Source organism: Mirounga angustirostris, unplaced genomic scaffold (assembly GCF_029215605.1).
Source record: "Mirounga angustirostris isolate CCGP_5_RB_7025 unplaced genomic scaffold, mMirAng1.0.hap1 SCAF_17, whole genome shotgun sequence".
NCBI classification, from domain to species: domain Eukaryota; kingdom Metazoa; phylum Chordata; class Mammalia; order Carnivora; family Phocidae; genus Mirounga; species Mirounga angustirostris.
Window position 1 is genome coordinate 60,838 of NW_026991725.1, and position 11,296 is coordinate 72,133.

Sequence of the window (11,296 nt, forward strand, 5' to 3'; positions counted from 1 at the left end):
TGTACATATATAAGTTTTTCTTTCTTTAAAATTTTGGGAGGCACTTTCTTCTAAAAGACCAAAATACACCCCAAATCTAGTGTGTGGCACTGATCTATATACCATATAGATCATATTTGATCACATTCTGGTTTTTCTTTTGTTGTTGTTGTTCTGTTTGTTTTTGTTTTTATCTTTCTTTTTCTTTCTTTTTCTTTTTTCTCTCTTTCCCTTTCTTATCCCACTGCTTCGGGTCTTTTCTGATTTGTTTAGAGTATATTTTCTGGGGACGTGGTTACTCTGCTACCATTTTGTTCTCTCATTCATCTATTCTCCTCTGCACAAAATGACAAGACGGAAAAAATCACCTCAACCGAAAGAACAAGAGGTAGTACCGACTGCCAGGGACCTACTCAATACGGACAATAGTACGATGTCAGATCTAGAGTTCAGAATCATCACTTTAAAGATACTAGCTGGGCTTGAAAAAAATATGGAAGTTATTCGAGAAACCCTTTCTGGAGAAGTAAAAGAGCTAAAATCCAACCAAGTAGAAATCAAAAAGGCTAATTAATGAGGTGCAATCAAAAATGGGGGCCCTAACTGCTAGAATAAATGAGGCAGAAGAGAGAATCAGTAATAGAGAAGATGAAATGATGGAAAATAAAGAAGCTCAGAAAAAAGAGAGATAAACAACTACTGGATCACGAGGGCAGAATTCGAGAGATAAGCGATACCATAAGACGAAACAACATTAGAATAACTGGGATCCCAGAAGAAGAAGAAAGAGAGAGAGGGCCAGAAGGTATAATGGAGCAAATTATAGCAGAGAACTTCCCTAATTTGGAGAAAGAAACTGGCATGAAAATCCAGGAAGCACAGAGAACCCTCTCAAAATCAATAAAAATAGGTCAACTCCCCGACATCTAATAGTAAAACTTACGCGTCTCATAGACAAGGAGAAAATCCTGAAAGCAGCTCGGGAGAAGAGCTATGTAACCTACAAGGGTAGAAACATTAGATTGGCAACAGACCTATCCACAGAGACCTGGCAGGCCAGAAAGGACTGGCAGGATATATTCAGAGCACTAAATGAGAAAAATAGGCAGGCAAGAATACTCTATCCAGCTAGGCTGTCACTGAAAATTGAAGGAGAGATAAAAAGCTTCCAGGACAAACAAAAACTAAAGGAATTTGCAAACACAAAACCAGCCCTACAGGAAATCTTGGAAGGGGTCCTCTAAGCAAAGAGAGAGCCTAAAAGCAACATAGACCAGAAAGGAACACAGACAATATACGGTAACAGTCACCTTACAGGCAATACGATGGCACTAAATTCCTATCTTTCAATAGTTACCCTGAATGTAAACGGGCTAAATGCCCCAATCAAAAGACACAGGCTAACAGACTGGATTAAAAAACAAGAGCCATCGATATGCTGTCTGCAAGAGACTCATTTTAGAACCAAAGACACCCCCAGATTGAAAGTGAGGGGGTGGAAAACCATTTACCATGCTAATGGACACCGAAAGAAAGCTGGGGTGGCAATCCTTATAGCAGACAAATTAGATTTTAAACCAAAGACTGTAATAAGAGATGAGGAAGGACACTATATCCTACTTAAAGGGCCTATCCAACAAGAAGATCTAACAATTGTAAATATCTATGCCCCTAACATGGGAGCACAGCCAATTATATAAGACAATTAATAACAAAAGCAAAGAAACACCTCGACAACAATACAATAATAGTGGGGGACTTTAACATCCCCCTCACTGAAATGGACAGATCGTCTAAGCAAAAGATCAACAAGGAAATAAAGACTTTAAATGACACACTGGACCAAATGGACTTCACAGACCTATTCAGAACATTCCACCCCAAAGCAACGGAATACACATTCTTCTCTAGTGCCCATGGAACATTCTCCAGAATAGATCACATCCTAGGTCATAAAATCAGGTCTCAACCGGTACCAAAAGATTGGGATCATTCCCTGCCTGTTTTCAGACCACAATGCTTTGAAACTAGAACTCAATCAACAAGAGGAAAGTCGGAAAGAACTCAAATACATGGAGGCTAAAGAGAGCATCCTACTGAAGAATGAATGGGTCAACCAGGAAATTAAAGAAGAATTAAAAAAATACATGGAAACCAATGAAAATGAAAACACAACTGTTCAAAAGCTTTGGGATGCAGCAAAGGCAGTCCTGAGAGGAAAGTATATAAGCAATACAAGCCTTTCTCAAGAAACAAGAAAGGTCTCAAGTACACAACCTAACCCTACACCTAAAGGAGCTGGAGAAAGAACAGCAAATAAAGCCTAAACCCAGCAGGAGAAGAGAAATCATAAAGATCAGAACAGAAATCAATCAAATAGAAACTAAAAGAACAGTAGAACAGATCAACGAAACGAGGAGCTGGTTCTTTGAAAGAATTAACAAGATTGAGAAACCCCTGGCCAGACTTATCAAAAAGAGAAGAGAAATGACCCAAATCAACAAAATCATGAATGAAAGAGGAGAGATCACCACCAACACCAAAGAAATACAAACAAGTACAAGAACATATTATGAGCAACTCTATGCCAGCAAATTAGATAACCTGGAAGAGATGGATGCATTCCTAGAGATGTATCAACTACCAAAACTGAACCAGGATGAAATAGAACACCTGAACAGACCTATAACCACTAAGGAAATTGAAGCAGTCATCAAAAATCTCCCAAAAAACAAAAGCCCAGGGCCAGATGGCTTCCCAGGGGAATTCTACCAAACATTTCAAGAAGAATTAATACCTATTCTTCTGAAACTGTTCCAAAAAATAGAAACGGAAGGAAAACTTCCAAACTCATTTTATGAGGCCAGCATTACCTTGATCCCAAAACCAGACAAAGACCCCATCAAAAAGGAGAATTACAGACCAACATCCTTGATGAACATGGATGCAAACATTCTCACCAAAATACTAGCCAATAGGATCCAACAGTACATTAAAAGGATTATTCACCACGACCAAGTGGGATTTATCCCTGGGCTGCAAGGTTGGTTCAACATCCGCAAATCAATCAATGTGATACAATACATTAACAAAAGAAAGAACAAGAATCCTATGATCCGCTCAATAGATGCAGAAAAAGCTTTTGACAAAGTACAGCATCCTTTCTTTTTTTTTTTTTAAGATTTTTTTTTTTTTATTTGACAGAGAGAGACACAGTGAGAGAGGGAACACAAGCAGGGGGAGTGGGAGAGGGAGAAGCAGGCTCCCTGCAGAGCAGGGAGCCCGATGCGGGACTCAATCCCAGGACCCTGGGACCACGACCTGAGCTGAAGGCAGTCGCTTAACCAACTGAGCCACCCAGGCGCCCAGTACAGTATCCTTTCTTGATCAAAACTCTTCAGAGTATAGGGATCGAGGGTACATACCTCAATATCATAAAAGCCATCTATGAAAAACCTACAGCAAATATTATTCTCAATGGGGAAAAACTGAGCACTTTCCCCCTAAGGTCAGGAACGCGGCAGGGATGTCCACTATCACCACTGCTATTCAACATAGTATTGGAAGTCCTAGCCACAGCAATCAGACAACAAAAAGAAATCAAAGGCATCCAAATTGGCAAAGAAGAAGTCAAACTCTCACTCTTTGCAGATGATATGATACTTTCTGTGGAAAACCCAAAAGACTCCACCCCAAAACTGCTAGAACTCATACAGGAATTCAGTCAAGTGGCAGGATAGAAAATCAATGCACAGAAGTCAGTGGCATTCCTATACACCAACAACAAGACAGAAGAAAGAGAAATTAAGGAGTCGATCCCATTTACAATTGCACCCAAAACCATAAGATACCTAGGAATAAATCAAACCAAAGAGACAAAGGATCTGTACTCAGAAAACTATAAAATACTCATGAAAGAAATTGAGGAAGACACAAAGAAATGGAAAAACGTTCCATGCTCATGGATTGGAAGAACAAATATTGTGAAGATGTCCATGCTACCTAGAGCAATCTACACATTCAATGCAATCCCCATCAAAATACCATCCACTTTTTTCAAAGAAATGGAACAAATCATCCTAAAATTTGTATGGAACCAGAAAAGACCCCGCATAGCCAGAGGAATATTGAAAAAGAAAAGCAAAGCCGGCGGCATCACAATTCCGGACTTCCAGCTCTATTACAAAGCTGTCATCATCAAGACAGTAGGGTACTGGTACAGAAACAGACACAGACACATAGATCAATGGAACAGAATAGAGAGCCCAGAAATGGACCCTCAACTCTATGGTCAACTTATCTTAGACAAAGCAGGAAAGAAGGTCCAATGGAAAAAAGACAGTCTCTTCAACAAATGATGTTGGGAAAATTGGACAGCCACATGCAGAAGAATGAAACTGGACCATTTCCTTACACCACACACAAAAATAGACTCCAAATGGTTGAAAGACCTCAATGTGAGACAGGAGTCCATCCAAATCCTAAAGGAGAACACAGGCAGCAACCTCTTCGACCTCAGCCAAAGCAACTTCTTCCTAGAAACATCGCCAAAGGCCAGGGAAGCAAGGGCAAAAATGAACTATTGGGACTTCATCAAGATCAAAAGCTTTTGCAAAGCAAAGGAAACAGTCCACAAAAACAAAAGACAACCGACAGAATGGGAGAAGATATTTGCAAATGACATATCAGATATAGGGCTAGTATCCAAAATCTATAAAGATCTTCTTAAGCTCAACACCCAAAGATCAAATGATCCAATCAAGAAATGAGCAGAAGACATGAACAGACATTTTTCCAAAGAAGACATCCAAATGGCCAACAGACGCATGAAAAAGTGCTCAACATCGCTCGGCATCAGGGAAATCCAAATCAAAACCTCAATGAGCTATCACCTCACACCAGTCAGAATGGCTAAAATTAACAAGTCAGGAAATGACATATGTTGGTGGGGATGCAGAAAAAGGGGAACCCGCCTACAGTGTTGGTGAGAATGCAAGCTGGTGCAACCACTCTGGAAAATAGTATGGAGGTTCCTCAAAAAGTTGAAACTAGAGCTACCATATGATCCAGCAATTGCACTACTGGGCATTTATCCTAAAGATACAAATGTAGGGATCCGAAGGGGTATGTGCACCCCGATGTTTATAGCAGCAATGTCCACAATAGCCAAACTGTGGAAAGAGCCAAGATGTCCATCGACAGATGAATGGATAAAGAAGAGGTGGTATATATATATACAATGGAATATTATGCAGCCATCAAAAGGAATGAGATCTTGCCATTTGCAGTGATGTGGATGCAACTGGAGGGTGTTTTGCTGAGTGAAATAAGTCAATCAGAGAAAGACGTGTATCATATGACCTCACTGATATGAGGAGTTCTTTTTTTTTAAATTTTTTTATTGTTTTGCTAATCCCCATACATTACATCATCATTAATTTTAATTAGCAATAATCGCGCCTCGGATAAACCTCGTTGGCTACGATACTGCCACTGCGCAAAGCTACACCATTAATTTTAGATGTAGTGTTGCATGATTCATTGTGTTCAGAACACCCAGTGCTCCATGCAGAACGTGCCCTCCTCAATAGCCAACACCAGGCTAACCCATCCTCCCACCCCCCTCCCCTCTAGAACCCTCAGTTTGTTTTTCAGAGTCCATTGTCTCTCATGGTTCGTCTACCCCTCTGATTTCCCCCCCTTCATTCTTCCCCTACTGCTATCTTCTTCTTCTTCTTCTTTTTTCTTTTTTAACATATATTGCATTATTTGTTTCAGAGGTACAGATCTGAGATTCAACAGTCTTGCACAATTCACAGTGCTTACCAGAGCACATACCTCCCCAGTGTCTATCACCCACTCACCTCATCCCTCCCACCCCACCCCCCACTCCAGCAACCCTCAGTTTGTTTCCTGAGATTAAGAATTCCTCATATCAGTGAGGTCATAGGATACATGTCTTTCTCTGTTTGACTTATTTCGCTCAGCATAATACCCTCCAGTTCCATCCACGTCGTTGCCAATGGCAAGATCTCATTCCTTTTGATGGCTGCATAATATTCCATTGTGTATATATACCACATCTTCTTTATCCAGTCATCTGTCGATGGACATCTTGGCTCTTTCCACACTATTGTGGACATTGCTGCTATAAACATCGGGGTGCATGTACCCTTTCGGATCCCTACATTAGTATCTTTGGGGTAAATACCCAGTAGTGCAATTGCTGGGTCGTATGGTAGCTCTAGTTTCAACTTTTTGAGGAACCTCCATACTGTTTTCCAGAGTGGCTGCACCAGCTTGCATTCCCCCAACAGTGTAGGAGGGTTCCCCTTTCTCTGCATCCCCGCCAACATCGTTCGTCTCCTGACTTGTTAATTTTAGCCAATTGACTGGTATGAGGTGATAGCTCACTGAGGTTTTTTTTTTTTTTAAAGATTTTATTTATTTTTTTGACAGAGAGAGACATAGCGAGAGCAGGAACACAAGCAGGGGGAGTGGGAGAGGGAGAAGCAGGCTTCCCGCCAAGCAGGGAGCCCGATGCAGGGCTTGATCCCAGGACCGTGGGATCATGACCTGAGCCGAAGGCAGACGCTTAACGACTGAGCCACCCAGGCGCCCTCACTGAGGTTTTTTTTTTTTTTTTTTAAAGGTTTTTTATTTATTTGAAAGAGAGAAAGACAGCTAGAGAGAGAACAGAAGCAGGGGGAGTGGGAGAGGGAGAAGCAGGCTTCCCGCTGAGCAGGGAGCCCGATGCGGGGCTTGATCCCAGGACCCCGGGATCATGACCCGAGCCGAAGGCAGACACCCAACGACTGAGCCACCCAGGTGCTCCCTCACTGAGGTTTTGATTTGGATTTCCCTGATGCCGAGTGATGTTGAGCTCTTTTTCATGTGTCTGTTGGCTGTTTGGATGTCTTCTTTGGATAAATGTCTGTTCATGTCTTCTGCCCATTTCTTTCTTTCTTTTTTTTATTATATTGTGTTAATCACCATACATTACATCATTAGTTTTTTTTTTTAATTTTTTTATTCTTATGTTAATCCCCTTACATTACAACATTAGTTTTAGATGAAGTGTTCCATGATTCATTGTTTGTGCACAACACCCAGTGCTCCATGCAGAATGTGCCCTCCTAAATACCCACCACCAGGCTAACCCATCCTCCCACCCCCCTCCCCTCTAGAACCCTGTTTGTTTTTCAGAGTCCATCGTCTCTCATGGTTCGTCTACCCCTCCGATTTCCCCCGCTTCATTCTTCCCCTCCCGCTACCTTCTTCTTCTTCTTTTTTTCTTAACATATATTGCATTATTTGTTTCAGAGGTACAGATCTGAGATTCAACAGTCTTGCACAATTCACATCGCTTACCAGAGCACATACCCTCCCCAATGTCTATCACCCAGTCCCCCCATCCCTCCCACCCCACCCCCCACTCCAACAACACTCAGTTTGTTTCCTGCGATTAAGAATTCCTCATATCAGTGAGATCATATGATACATATCTTTCTCTGTTTGACTTATTTCACTCAACATAATTCCCTCCAGTTCCATCCACGTCGTTGCAAATGGCAAGATCTCATTCCTTTTGATGGCTGCATGATATTCCATTGTATATATATACCACCTCTTCTTTATCCATTCATCTGTCGATGGACATCTTGGCTCTTTCCACAGTTTGGCTATTGTGGACATTGCTGCTATAAACATCGGGGTGCACGTACCCCTTCGGATCCCTACTTTTGTATCTTTGGGGTAAATACCCAGTAGTGCAATTGCTGGATCATATGGTAGCTCTATTTTCAACTTTTTGAGGAACCTCCATACAGTTTTCCAGAGTGGCTGCACCAGCTTGCATTCCCACCAACAGTGTAGGAGGGTTCCCCTTTCTCCGCATCCCCGCCAACATCTGTCGTTTCCTGACTTGTACATCATTAGTTTTTGATGTAGTGTTCCATGATTCTTTATTTGTGTATAATACCCAGTGCTCCATGCAGAACGTGCCCTCTTTAATTCCCATCAGCAGGCTAACCCATCCTTCCAACCCCCTCCCTGGGGGGGGGGGGTTGGCCTGGTGGTGGGTATTAAAGAGGGCACATACCGAACACTACATGAAATACTAATGATGTAATGTATGGTGATTCACATAACATAATAAAATTTAAAAAAAATCGAATCGGCAATCAAAAATCTCCCAACAAAGAAAAGTCCAGGGTCAGATGGCTTGGCTTTCAGGGGAATTCTACCAGCCATTTCAAGAAAACTTAATACCTATTCTTCTCAAACTATTCCAAAAAATAGAAATGAAAGGAAAACTTTTAGACTCCTTCTACAAGGCCAGCATTACCTTGATTCTAAAACCAGACAAAGACCCCAGTAAAAAGGAGACTTACAGGCCATATCCATGTCTGATGAACATGCAAAAATTCTCAACAAGATACTAGCAAATTGAATCCAGTAGTATATTAAAAGAATTATTCACTATGGTCAAAAGGGATTTATTCCTGGGCTGTAGGGGTGGTTCAATATTCACAAATCAATCAACATGATACACCACATTGTTAAGGAAAGGACAAGAACCATATGATCCTCTCAATAGATGCAGAAAAAGCATTTGATAAAACATAGCATCCATTCTTGACAAAAACCCTTAACAAAGTAGGGATAGAGAGAACATACCTCAACATCACAAAAGGTACATTTGAAAGACCCACAGCTAACATCATCCTCAATGGGGAAAAACTGAGAGCTTTTCCCCCAAGGACAGGTACGTGACAGGGATGTCCATTCTCATCACTTTTATTCAACTTAGCTGTAAGGCCTAACCTTGGCAATCAGACAGCAAAAAGAAATAAAAAGCATCCAAATCAGCAAGGAAGAAGTCAAACTTTCACTAGTTGTAGAAGACATGACTCTATGTAGAAAGCCCAAAAGGCTCCACCAAAAAATTGCTACAACTGATACAGGAATTCAACAAAATCACAGGATACAAAGTCAACGTACAAAAATCTGTTGTATTTCTATACACCAATGATGAAGCAGCAGAAAAAGAAATTAAGGAATTTATCCCATTTACAACTGCACCAAAAACAATAAGATACCTATGAATAAACCTAACCAAAGAAGTAAAAGATCTGTAGTCTGAAAATTATAGAACACTTATGAAAGAAATTGAAGAGGACACAAAGTAGTGGAAAGACATTCCTATGCTCATGGATTGGAGGAACAAACATTGATAAATGTCTATACTACCCAAAGCAATCTACACATTTAAAGCAATCACTATCAAATACCACCAACATCTTTCACAGAACTAGAACAAGCAATCATAAAATTTGTATGGAACCACAAAAGACCCCAAATAGCCAAAGCAATCCTGAAAAAGAAAAGCTGGAGGCATCACAATTCTGGACTTCAAGCTATATTACAAATCTGTAGTAATTAAGACAGTATGGTACTGGCACAAAAACAGACACATAGATCAATGGAACAGAAGAGAAAACCCAGAAATGGACCCACAACATGAGGTCAACTAATCTTCAAAAAAGCAGGAAAGGCTATCCAATGGAAAAAAGACAGTCTCTTCAACAAGTGGTATTGGTAAAACTGGACAGCAACATTCAAAAGAATGAAACTGAACCACTTTCTTATACCATACACAAAAATAAATTCAAAATGGATTAAAGACCTAAATGTGAGACCTGAATCCATAAAAATCCTGGAGTAGAATACAGGTAGTAATATCTTTGACATCAGCCAAAGCAACTTCTTTCTCGATATGTCTCCTGAAGCAAGGGGGAACAAAAGCAAGAATAAACTATTGGGACTACATCAAAATAAAAAGCTCCTGCACATCAAAAGAAACGATCAACAAAACTAAGCAGCAACCAATGGAATAGGAGAAGATATTTGCAAATGACATATCTGATAAAGGGTTAATATCCCAAATCCATAAAGAACTTATAAAACTCAACATTCAAAAAACAAATAATCCTATTAAAAATGGGCAGAAGAGGGGCACCTGGATGGCTCAGTCGGTAGGCATCTGCCTTTTGCTCGGGGCATGATCCCAGGGTCCTGGGATCGAGCCCCGCATCAGGTTCCCTGCTCATCAGGGGGCCTGCTTCTCCCTCTCCCACTCCCCCTGCTTGTGTTCCCTCTCTCTGTCAAATAAATAAATAAAATCTTTTTAAAAAATGGGCAGAAGACATGGATAGACACTTTTCCAAAGAAGATACACAGATGGCCAGCAGGCACATGAAAAGATGCTCAACATCACACATCATCAGGGAAATGCAAATCAAAATTACAAGGAGATTATCACCTCACACATGTCAGAATGGCTAAAATCAACAACACGAGAAAGAATAGGTGTTGGCAAGGATTTGGAGAAAGGGGAACCCTCTTGCACTGTTGGTGGGAGTGCAAACTGGTGCGGCTACTCTGGAAAACAGTATGGAGATTCCTCAAAAAGTTAAAAATAGAACTACCCTACAGTCCAGCAATTGTACTACTAGGTATTTACCCAAAGAATACACAAATACTAATTCAAAGGGATACATGCACTCTGATGTTTATGGCAGCATTATCAACAATAGCCAGATTGTGGTAAGAACCCAAATGTCCATTGACTGATGAATGGATACAGAAGAATTGGTGTATAAATACAATGGAATATTACTTAGCCATAAAAAAATGAAATCTTGGGACGCCTGGGTGGCTCAGTCGTTGGGCGGCTGCCTTCGGCTCGGGTCATGATCCCAGGGTCCTGGGATGGAGCCCCACATCGGGCTCCCTGCTCCGCGGGAAGCCTGCTTCTCCCTCTCCCACTCCCCCTGCTTGTGTTCCCTCACTCACTGTGTCTCTCTCTGTCAAATAAATAAATAAATAATCTTTAAAAAATTAATAAAATCTCTGCCCAGGAAGGAGCACAAACCTTATTAACATAATGTACAGTGTATGTACAGGCATGTTTCTTTAAAGTGCATATGTGATCTTATGTGCGCCTCTACATGTTATGACAAAACTCCCCTGAGTATTCATCCTAACTTAAATAAAAGAAACCCACTCACACCTGCTCAGGGAGTCATGGCTTTGGAAGTTATTCGCTGTCATCTCATTTGTTGCAAATAAAGTTTCCTTTGTGTGACAACCCCACCTGGTATAGTCTCTACCTATAACTATAAGTTAAGTTACATTTGGAGTAATTCCCACAGTGTTTTAAGCAGTGTTAAATTCACTGTGGCAATGACAAAATCAGTCTGAGCATTATGTGTCCCCCCAAACCAAGCAGATTTCAGAAAAAAAATATGTACAT

The 11,296-nt window shown here is 40.8% G+C and overlaps 1 pseudogene; it reads right to left on the reverse strand.

The window, feature by feature from the left end:
* Nucleotides 1–5,361: 5,361 nt before the first annotated feature.
* On the reverse strand, nt 5,362–5,484 carry LOC135363069 (U4 spliceosomal RNA; annotated as a pseudogene).
* Nucleotides 5,485–11,296: the final 5,812 nt, after the last annotated feature.